Here is an 11,657-nt window from a genome sequence, read left to right on the forward strand (position 1 = left end):
CAGGAATTACTCCTGGCAGTGCTCGGGGAACCATAGGGATACTGGGAATTGAACCTGAGTCGGCCACATGCAAGGCAAACACCCTCCCCACTGTGCTATCACTCCAGTCCAAGGGGAGTGCAAGGAGTAATTGTTTATAATATTACCTTATAAAAGATACAGCAAGTGTAAATAGCAAATATTTGGTCCATAGACAGAAGCATTGCGATAGGTGGTGTGGTTCTTTGGCAGAACTGAACAAATTTATGAGACTGGAAACTCACCTGAATTACTTGAAGCATGAATACCATGAATTTTATCTGGTCTCGACTCAGTTTTCCTATATAACAACAACAAAATAATTAGTTGAATGCTTTTCACGTACCAGTAATTGGGCTAATATTATGTTTGGGATAATGAAGAGCAAATATGCTGGAAATTTTTTAGCTTTATCATTATGTTTAGTTTATACCTTTACAGTATTAAATAAACACAAATTGTTCTAAAGAGTTTTTATGAGGCCAGCATTATCCTCATACCAAGAAAACAGAAAATAATTGCAGAAAAATATTCCTAATTATAATAGATGCAAAAATGTTCAAAAAAACCTTTGTGAACCAAATTCAACAATACTTTAAAGTGTCCATACATCTAACCAGATGGGATATAAAGGTGGTTTAACATGCAGTTCAATTATTGCGATGTAGTTTATCAACAAAAAGAAATATGATTCATATGATTAGAGAAATACATTCAGATAAGGCTTTTGACAATATTTAACATTTTTTATAGCAAAAACAATCAATAAAATAGGGCGGGACTCTAACTTAACATACCAGAGGTCATAGTATGACAAACATGCCTAAATCATATCCAATGATGAAAACACTGAAAGCTTTGCCTCTAAGTTCAGGAACTAGACAACTTCATCAGTGTGATTCATATTGGAAATCCTAGCCACAAACATTAAGCAACAAAAAATAAAAGAGATTGAAATTAGAAAATAAGTGGAACTATATTCACAGTTCATATGATAATACTCATAGAAAAATTTTGTAACCAGTAAAACAATATACTAAAGTGGGAGGCTTAAAGCATCCTATAAATTTCTTTTGTATTTCTAAATACAGATAACAAACTAGAAGAGAAGTGAAATTTATAATCCCATTTAAAATTGCATATAAAAGTTTTAAGTATTAGGAATTAACAATCAAGAAATGTTTATGTCAAAAACTATATATTACTATAGAGTAAATAGAAAACACACACAAGAGAATAGAAAATCATATTATGTTCCTCACTGGAAGTCTAAAAATTGTCTAAAAGAACATCCTACCTAAGTCATTATACAATTTCATTGTAATAACTACCAATACTAGTGGCAGTTTTCAAGGACAAAGAACAAAAACTGTTGAAGCATGAATGAACCAAATACCACCACTCTTGTGCACCTTTTAATAGCCAAAACATCTTGAGGTAAAGAGAATGAGATGCACACCTTCCGTGCCTGACTTCAATCTATTCTGTATAGCATAGTGTTCAAAACACTATGATAATGAACAAAAGAGCATGAAAAGGAAAATAGAAAGTTTCCTCAAATAATAAGTATAAAAAACTAAGGCTCGCAAAGAAATCTATTTGGTTGCATAGAAAAGCATGACATTGGACCACTATCTCACACCAGATATAAAAATTTACTCAAAACCAAAGACCCAAGTACTAGACTCAAACTCATAGAATACGTTAAGAAGCAGAGTCAACACATTTCATGATACTGGCTTAGCAGTATGTTTAGTGATTCATCTCCAATGGCAAGGAAAACAAAAAATATTTTAAATAGGATTGAATCACATTATAAAACTTCTACATCAATAAAGAAATCACAAATTATTTTTTTTAATTTTTTATTGAGTCACCATGTGGAAAGTTACAAAGTTTTCAGGTTTAAATCTCAGTTATACAATGCTCGAATACCCAGCCCTTCACCAGTGCTCATATTCCACCACCAAGAATCCCAGTATAGCTCCACCCCGCCCCCTCACACCCCTAACCCCCCCAAGCCCCTAGTCCCCCCACCCTAAGCCCCCCCGCCTGTGTAAATAATAAATTTCACTTTACTTTCACTTTGATTGCATACAATATTTCAACAAAACTCACTATTATTGTTTGGAGAGTCTCTCCCCTAAAGTCGGACCTGCTGAAAAGGAAGCATTAGATAATTTGTTTTCCATTGCTGAGGATGAAGAGGTATGAGGTCAAGTGACCGCACTTAGCGGACTCTCAGTTTTGGGTTTCTGTAATTTAGTATTTTAGTAACTAAGTCCAGAGAGATATCTGCCAGAAGTTGCATTGTTGCCAACTTGTACTTCTCAGTTACATTATATTCCACATATGAGTGCAATCTTTCTATGTCTGTCTCTTTCTTTCTGACTCATTTCACGCAACATGATACTTCCCATGTTGATCCATTTATATGCAAATTTCATGACTTCATGTTTTCTGACAGCTACATAGTATTCCATTGTGTAGATGTACCAGAGTTTCTTTAACCAGTCATCTGTTTGGGGGCACTCTGGTTTTTTCCAGATTCTGGCTATTGTAAACAGTGCTGCAATGAACATAGAAAAACATATGCCATCTCTACTATACCGTTTTGCCTCTCCGGGATATATTCCCAGGAGTGGTATTGCTGGGTCAAATAGAAGCTCAATTTCTAATTTTTTGAGAATCGTCCATATTGTTTTCCAAAAGGGCTGAACCAGTCAGCATTCCCACCAGCAGTGAAGAAGAGTCCCTTTCTCCCCGCATCCACACCAACACCGGTTGCTTTTGTTTTTTGGGATGTGGGCCAGTCTCTGTGGTGTGAGATGATATCTCATGGTTGTTTTGATCTGCATTTCCCTGATGATTTGTGATGTGGAACATTTTCTCATGTGCCTCTGAGCCATAAAGATTTCTTCTTTAGGAAAGCTTCTGTTCATTTCATCACCCCATTTTTTGATCGGGTTGGCAGTTTTCTTCTTGTGGAGTTCAACCAGTGCATTGTATATCCTTGCTATCAACCCTTTATCAGATGGGTACTGCATAAATATCCTTTCCCATTCTGTAGATTGTCTTTGTACTTTGGTCACTGTTTCTCTTGAGGTGCAGAAGCTTCTTAGTTTGAGATAGTCCCATTCATTTATCTCTGTTTTCACTTGCTTGGCCAGTGGCGTGTCAGCTTTGAAGATACCTTTGTCTTCAATGTCGTGGAGGGTTTTGCCGACCTTGTCTTCAATGTACCTTAGGGATTCTGGTCTGATGTTGAGGTCCTTAATCCATTTTGATCTGACTTTTGTACATGGTGATAGGTGGAGGTCTAAGCCCATTTTTTTGCATGTAGCTGTCCAGTTTTGCCAGCACAATTTGTTAAACATGCTTTCCTTGCTCCACTTCGCCTTTTTTGCTCCCTTATCAAAGATTAGATGGTCATATATTTGGGGGGATGTGTCAGAGTATTCAACCCTGTTCCATTGGTATGCGGCTCTGCCTTTGTTCCAGTACCAAGCTGTTTTAATGACTACCGCTTTGTAGTAGAGTTGGAAGTTGAGGAGGTTGATTAACCCCATTTTCTTTTTCCCAAGAATTGCTTTAGCTATTCCTGGGGGCTTATTGTTCCATATGAATTTCAGGAGCGCTTGCTCCATTTCTTTGAAGAATGACAAGTGTATCCCTATAGGGATCGCATTGAATTTGTACAATGCTTTGGGGAGAATTGCCATTTTGACAATGTTAATTCTTCCAATCCATGAGCAGGGGATATTTTTCCATTTCCTCATGTCTTCTTTTATTTCCTGAAGTAGCGTTTTGTAGTTTTCATTATACAAGTCCTTTACCTCCTTAGTTAAGCTGATTCCGAGGTATTTGATTTTTTGAGGCACAATTGTGAACGGGATAGCTTTTATCATGTCGCTTTCTTCCCTCTCACTATTTGCATATAAGAAAGCCATGGACTTTTGGGTATTGATTTTATAGCCTGCAACTTTACTATACGAGTCTATTGTTTCTAGGAGTTTCTTGGTAGACGTTTTAGGGTTTTCTAAGTATAATATCATACCATCAGCGAATAGTGAGAGCTTGATTTCTTCCTTTCCTACCTGAATGCACTTAATATCTCTTTCTTGCCTAATCGCTATTACAAGTACTTCCAGTACTATATTGAACAGAAGAGGAGAGTGGACATCCTTGTCTTGTCCCTGTTCTCAGAGGGAAGGGTCTTAGTTTTTGCCCATTGAGGATGATGCTTGCCATAGGCTTGTGGTAGATGGCTTTGACTATATTGAGGAAGGTCCCTTCTATACCCATCATAAAGGTGTGCTGGATCTTGTCAAATGCTTTCTCTGCATCTATTGATATGATTATATGATTTTTATCTTTTCTTTTGTTGATATGATGGATTATGTTGATTGATTTCCAGATGTTAAACCATCCTTGCATCCACAGGATGAATCCCACTTGGTCGTGGTGTATGATCTTTTTGATGAATTGTTGAATTCTGTTTGCTAATATTTTGTTGAGAATCTTCGCATCTGTGTTCATCAGGGATATTGGCCTGTATTTTTCTTTTTTTGTGGTGTCCTTGTTTGCTTTTGGTATTAGGGAGATGTGAGCCTCATAGAAACTGTTTGGGAGGGTTTCTGTTTCTTCAATTTCCCGGAAAAGCCTGAGAAGAACTGGCAATAGGTCCTCTTTAAATGTTTGGAAGAATTCGCTAGTGAATCCGTCTGGGCCTGGGCTTTTGTTTTTGAGAAGACTTTTGATTACCGTTTCAATTTCCTTGATGTTAATAGGACTATTCAGGAACTCCTGGTCTTCTTGGTTCAGCCTTGGAAGATTATAGGAATCCAGGAATTTATCCATTTCTTCTAGGTTCTCTTGTTTCGTGGCATACAGATTTTCAAAGTATTCTCTGATGATCTTTTGAATTTCATTGGTTTCTGTTGCGATGTCCTCCTTTTAATTTCTGATTCGACTTATAAGTGTTCTCTCTCTCTCTCTTTCTTTGTGAGTCTTGCTAGTCATTTATCAATCTTATTTAATTTATTTTCTCAAAAAACCAGCTCTTGGTTTCATTGATCTTTCGAATTGTCTTTTGGGTTTCCATGTCATTAATTTCTGCTCTAAGTTTTATTATCTCTTTCCTTCTGCCTGGTTTGGGCTTCTTTTGTTTGTCCTTTTCTAAGGTCTTGAGCTGTGAAGTCAAGTTATTTATGCAGGCCCTTTCTTCCTTCTTGAGATATGCTTGCAGAGCTATAAATTTTCCCCTTAAAACAGCTTTAGCTGCGTCCCACAGGTTCTGATAGCTCGTGTCTTCATTCTCATTTGTTTCCAGGTACCTTTTGATTTCTTCCTTGATTTCCTTCCTGACCCACTCATTGTTCAACATGGAGCTATTTAATTTCCAGGTGTTTGATTTATTTTTCTGCATCTGACCATGATTAACTTCTATTTTCAGTGCATCATGGTCTGAAAAAATAGCTGGTACAACGTCTATTTTGTTGATTCTGTTGAGGTATGTTGCGTGGCCCAGTGCATGGGCTATTCTGGAAAATGTTCCATGTGCGCTGGAAAAGAAAGTGTATTCCCTTTTTTTTGGATATAGAGCCCTGTATAGATCTATTAGCCCTCTCTCTTCTATTTCTTCCTTCAAATCCATTATTTCCTTGGTGAGTTTTAATCTTCTTTATCTGTCCAGAGGTGATAGGGCGGTGTTGAAGTCTCCAACTACTATCGTGTTGCCCACAATGTCCTTCTTAAGGTCTGTTAGCAGCTGTTGTAGGTATTTAGGTATGTAGGCTGGTCCCTCATTGGGTGCATACACGTTTAGGAGTGAAGAAATCACAATTTAAAGGAAAATGGCATCTAGCCAAGTAGAACATATTTGCGTACTATACATTTGACAAATGACCAATATCCTAGACATATAGTCAAAACTCAACAACTAAAATAACAACAACAACAACAACAACAAAAACACTCAAAAATTGGGAAGAAGGGCTGACCTGACACTTCTCCAAAGAAGACATACAATGGTTCCAAAGATCACAAAAAACGAAACTCTCAGCATGACTATTAGAAAATGCAAATCAAAGCAATAATGAGTTCACTTCACACCTGTGACAATGGCCCATATTACAAGGTCAAGAACAACAGTCCAGGTGGTGATATGGAGGGGAAAAAAACCTCATTAGAGGTTGGTGTCAGGCTTTATGGAAATCAGTTTCTGTGGAATTCATCATGGATATTTCTTAAAAATTAAAAATGCACTTACAATATGATCCTGTGATTACACAGTTCAGTATATATCCCATGAACACAAAACACCAATTTGAAAATATTCACAGATCTGTTCATTGCAGCACTATTTATAATAGTTTAGATCTGAAAATACCCCAGCAGATGAGTGGATAGATAAGGTGCGGCATTTATGAACAATGTAATACTACTCAAATATAAGAAAATATGAGATCTTACTTTTTGATGCAAAGTGGATAGAGCTAGAAATGTCAAGTAATGTCAGGCAAATTAAGTCAGAAGGAGAAAGACAAATGCCAGAATATCTCACTCAAGAAAATAGACAATGTACAGTGAAACACTTAGAGGACAAAACTTAGGGTATCTAAAGTCTAAGATGTTGAGATAAATATACTATAGACAGTAAAAGAAAGATGTTACTCAGGGTGCAATAACATTGTATCCCTAAGATTTACATTCTTGTAAATGAATATTACTTCAAACATAAAAGTAAAAAAAATACAATTCCTTTCAGCATTGGGTGCTTTTATTACAAGAAAAAAATAAAACAACCAATAAGTGTAGTAAGTTACAACATGAGTTATGATTTTATTTCTAATGGAAAGGATGAGAAAAAATAATAAGAATATTGATCATAAATTTAATTTGTTTACTTATATGTTTGAGAATTATGATCAATTGGTATATGATGGATATAGATTTAAAACAGGAAAATATAATGGGATATCTGAAACAAAGTATAGCAGAAAAAATAATTTAAACATGGACACAAAATTGAAGTACAAATCTCAAGTGGCTTGATAGGGAAAAAACTGATATCCATCATGAGATAAACCACTCATCTTTATAGCAATCTTTAGAATAGAGAATAAGGATTACATGATTCAATGCAAACAATCATTGCACTATTATTTGATTCTATTCTTCCTCCACTGATATGATTCAGGTTATTAAACTGAACATGTAAAGTTACTTTTTGCAGTAATATAATTATTTATTCAGAATTATTCAGAAGCTTTTACAATTAAACATTTTTGCAATTATGTGAGATTGTTAGTATAATAGCATCCCCAACGTACTTACAAACATTCAACTCTTGTATTTAGACATCATTGTCCACTATTAATGCTGGAAATGGAATTCAATATAAATATATAATATAAAGGGTCAACAGGAATATTGCACCTGGTAAAGGACCTAAAATTTAAAATACATTATATACAAAGTTATTCATAGTTGAGTTTTAAACATACAATATTGATCCTACCGCCAGTGCCAACTTCGTTCCACCAGTGTTCTAAGGTTCGCTCCCATATGGACTCCCAAAACTCCCTCCAGCCTGCCCTCTTGACAGGCACCAAATTCTAAGTTTGATTGAGAAAGTGTGGTTATTAAAGTCTTCATTTCTGTGTTATTGACTCTGTGATTTAGATATTTAGATCTAAGATTCCTTAATTCTAACTTTGGATTGAATTCCCTGACTGGCCCCATTGCTTCTCATCTGTCTGTTCTTCCATTTCCTCCATGCTTTCTTTCCTTCTCCTATTGTTCTGGAACAAGGTTGATTTGGGCAACAACCTTTCCCTCCTACTTAAAGCATTGCTTTCCCTCATTGAATTATTCTAAATATCATATATAAATGACATCATCCTGTATTTATCTTTTTCTGGCTTATTTCACTTAACATGATGTCTTCCAGTTCTATCCATGTTGATGCAAATTGCATGATTTCATCATTTCTTATAGCTTTGGAGTATTCTGTATTTGGAGTACTCTGCTTTATGATTTACTTATCTGTAATTGGACAACTAGGTTTATTTCAAATCTTAGTTATTGTACTGAGTGCTGCTATGAGTAGGTATACATAGTTTATTCTGAATGAGTATTTCCATATCCTATAATGGATACCCAAAAGTGGAATTGCTGGGTCCCAACTCTGATGGGAGCTCAAACCAGGGTTTAATGAGTAACTTCTATTTTCTTTTTCTTTTTTTTTTTGAGCAGCAGGCAAAGTTATTTAATACAAGGTCACCCTCAGTAGTGGTGGCTGTACCAGTCGTTGTTGTTGACTTGAAGAAGTTCGGTCACAGCGTGGAGGAGGTTGTAATTGTGCTTCTTCAGCAGCCTGAGGTTCAGCTGCCGGTCACAGAATCCCATTTCAAAGAGATGGGCCATCAAGGCTGCCCTCTGTTCCTCAGAAACTACTGGCTGCGCTGTGATTGGTGGCCCGGCAAACAGAGCCTTGTACGCAGAGGCAGCCACAGACAACGCCCCCTTCATCAATCCTCCAGCAATGCTGCTTCCGTGATGATGCCTTGAGTGGTCATAGCTCTTCTGTCTGCTGTTTATAAGTCCTGATGAGCCTCTGGGCTCTCCTCTGAGCTGAACTGAAGAAACTTCCCGCATGGTAACTGGTAAATCCACTCCTGGGAAACCGTGATGCTGGGCACAGGGAGGGCTCCTGGGCAGCGGTGGCGGAGGTCCTATCACCTCTGGGGTTAGGGGCACTGTGTCCAGAGTCTGTGAGGTCATGAGGATGTCGTTGATGCTGTGCTCCTGAGGCTGGTTCTCCCTTCCAGTGGATCCTCCTCCATCCTCAATTGGTTCCTGTCCAGCCTCAACCCCGAGCTTGCCTTCAGTCCCTCGCTCCAGGCCTGGCTGTGAGAGCGCAGAGCTGTACATGGAGTCCCCGAGGGGACGGCTGGTGTCAAAGCACTCTGGCAGGATGATGATGTAGTCCTCGGAAGAAGCAGAGGACTGACTCTGAACTTCGTCACTGAGCTCATCTTCCTTCTCCAGGGCTTCTTCCTCAGCAACAGGGACAATCTCTTCCCTATCATCTCCAAGTGGTCCCTCTTCAGGCAAGGCAGGGACTTCAGTCTGCATGGTGGGTTATGATCCGGTGCAGCATCCAAAGTCAAGGATGGAATTACAGTTTCACAAACAAACTGAGTCCCACTGAGGTCATCTTCCACCTCCTCCGCTGAGGCAATGTTCTCAGCTCTCCTCTTTACTGATGCTGCGGCATCAGGAAGTGCTTTAAATCCCACCCTTCGCTCTCTTCCTCTATCTGTCCCAAGCCAGGCTTCTCTATTAAGGGACTGTCGTGCGGCAGTGGAGACATGCAGGGAGTCGTATCCACAGGGGTATTTTGGGGCACTCTCTCAACTCCTGGACAATGTTTATATCCAACAGCTCGAAGGAGAGCAGGTCCTGGGCAGTTAGAAGGTCGACAGAAAGGATTTAGAGTTCTCTCTCTCTCGAAATGTTTTTTGTTTTCAGAGGGATACAGGTTCCTGTACCATCTGCCTGAGCAGTTGCTTCATCAAGATTATCTTCTTTTTCCAGAAGAAAACCCTCCTCTTGCTGGCAGGTGAGATGATCCACTTTGCCGGAGTTGCCCTTTTCAATATCATTGGGCATTTCTATGGAAGGGAAGGGATCCACTATGATACTGCACCAGACCCGAGGCCCAAACTGCTGGCCTTTGTGAGAAAGACGCCAATGGGAAGTATATGTTCCTTCCAAGGTGGGGGCAATGAACTCCACAGATACAACTCCCACATGACCGACTTTCAGGCAGGGAACCAAAACGTCCTTCTTCTCTGTAGAGGCCAACGTTAGGTTTCCCCACATTAACTTGAGCTTTGTGTCTGCACTCCACTTGACATTTCCTGTATTTTTCATCCTCCAGTGTTTGATAAATTTGGTTCCTGGCTGGAGGTGAGTCCCATCAGGCAAATTCTCATCCACAAATGTTGCACTGAGGGTCGGCATAACTGGGGCACAAGGCTGCAAAGGGAGAATCAGGGTGTTAGACTGCAGCAGGCTCTCAGGCCGGCCCAAAGGGGACTTGGGGCTCTGGAGTCCATGAATGGAATTCCACAGATGAATCTTCTGGTGGAGTGTAAGCTACTTTTTAAGTTCCTTGACTTCTGCTTTACGCTGTTTCTTCTCAGCTCTCAATTTTTGCTTTTCTGCCTTAAGAAAGTTCTTGTCAACTTGTTTCTGGAGCCTGGCTTGTTCCAGGGCGGCAGGCAAACGAGGAGCAGAGAACTTGGAGTGAGAGAAGAGTTCAGATGAACCCGCCACGGGTCTCTGCAACTTCAGCAGGATGTGGTTAGTGTCGTGGGCGTATGGCCCGGATTCACAATCTTCGCAGATATTGTAGGACGGGCACAGATTGCACTGGTAGTGCACCCCAATGATCCCTGTTTGGCAATTACTGCAAATAATATGCCACTGGAACTGATTTTCCGGCAATAAAAGTGCTTCTTCTGACCCAGGTACTGAGACTTCTGAGGTACAGGAACCCGGTGATGGGTTTTGGAGGGTCAGCTTCTCATGTAATTTCTGTTCAAGTTTCTCAACCGTTTCTTTAACGACCTGCTCTCTAAATGTCTCCAGATAGCTTGTGAACCAGTCAGGGGGCTTGTTGTGGAGCTGGTCTGCATCACAGGGAGCAGGTGGTAACTGCTGTTCTGCAGGACCCTCTGGTTTCTTCATGTCTGATCCCAAGACTCTCACTAGTGAAGAATAATGGGCTTCTTTCCTGTTCTTGAAACTGGTCATTTTTCTATTGTAACTGGGGGTAGGGTGTCATCGAGAACATGGTAGCCTTCATGGACTTGCATCTGCAGCTGGTTTCCCTGTTTGACTGCCATCTTCAGTGCTTCTTCATATTCTCCTTGACTGTTGATGGAAACCTCTTCATTTTCCTCATCCAGGTATTTTATTTGTATAGTGTTCAGATCAAATGAAACTTTTACCGTAGCTTCAACATCAGCCCAAGTTGTAATTTCTGGGTCAGAAACCAGAAAGTTTTGAGTTTTACTTTTAGAGTAATCATATTTGGAGTAACCAGTGGTTCCATGCTGGGCAGCTAGAGCTGACTGGGCGGGTGAGACACAGTAACCTTTTGTTATATTTAAAGTAACCTGTGGTTCCATGTTGTGTGTTGTGGGGCAGCTTCCCGCCCCCGGGGGCGCCTGCTTCAAAGGCCAGTGCCAGAACCGTTCGCTGCCACTTCTGCTGTTATCCCCAGCTGGGTGAATCTTTATTTTATTTTTCAATAGTAGTTAGACCATACAACATTTCCATTGGCAGTGGGAGAGGGTTCCTTTTACACCACATCCTCGTCAGCAGAAATTGTTCCCAGTATTTTTTATATATGCCATTCTCACTGGTGTAAGATATCTCATTTTTACCTTGATTTGGATTTGCCAAATAATAACGACGATAAGATTTTTTCATGTGCCTGTTGCACATCTGTTTGTTAGTCTTCCTCGAGAAATGTCTGTTCATTTCCTCTTCCCATTTTTGGTTGGGGTTTTTAGATTTCATTATTGTTGCTGTTATTGTTGTTAATCTTTGTTAGTACTTTC

The 11,657-nt window shown here is 39.5% G+C and overlaps 1 pseudogene; it reads right to left on the reverse strand.

The window, feature by feature from the left end:
- Nucleotides 1-8,293: 8,293 nt before the first annotated feature.
- On the reverse strand, nt 8,294-11,299 carry LOC101545689 (next to BRCA1 gene 1 protein-like; annotated as a pseudogene).
- Between the last annotated feature and the right edge of the window lie 358 nt (nt 11,300-11,657).

Source organism: Sorex araneus, chromosome 1 (assembly GCF_027595985.1).
Source record: "Sorex araneus isolate mSorAra2 chromosome 1, mSorAra2.pri, whole genome shotgun sequence".
In the NCBI taxonomy this organism is placed as follows: domain Eukaryota; kingdom Metazoa; phylum Chordata; class Mammalia; order Eulipotyphla; family Soricidae; genus Sorex; species Sorex araneus.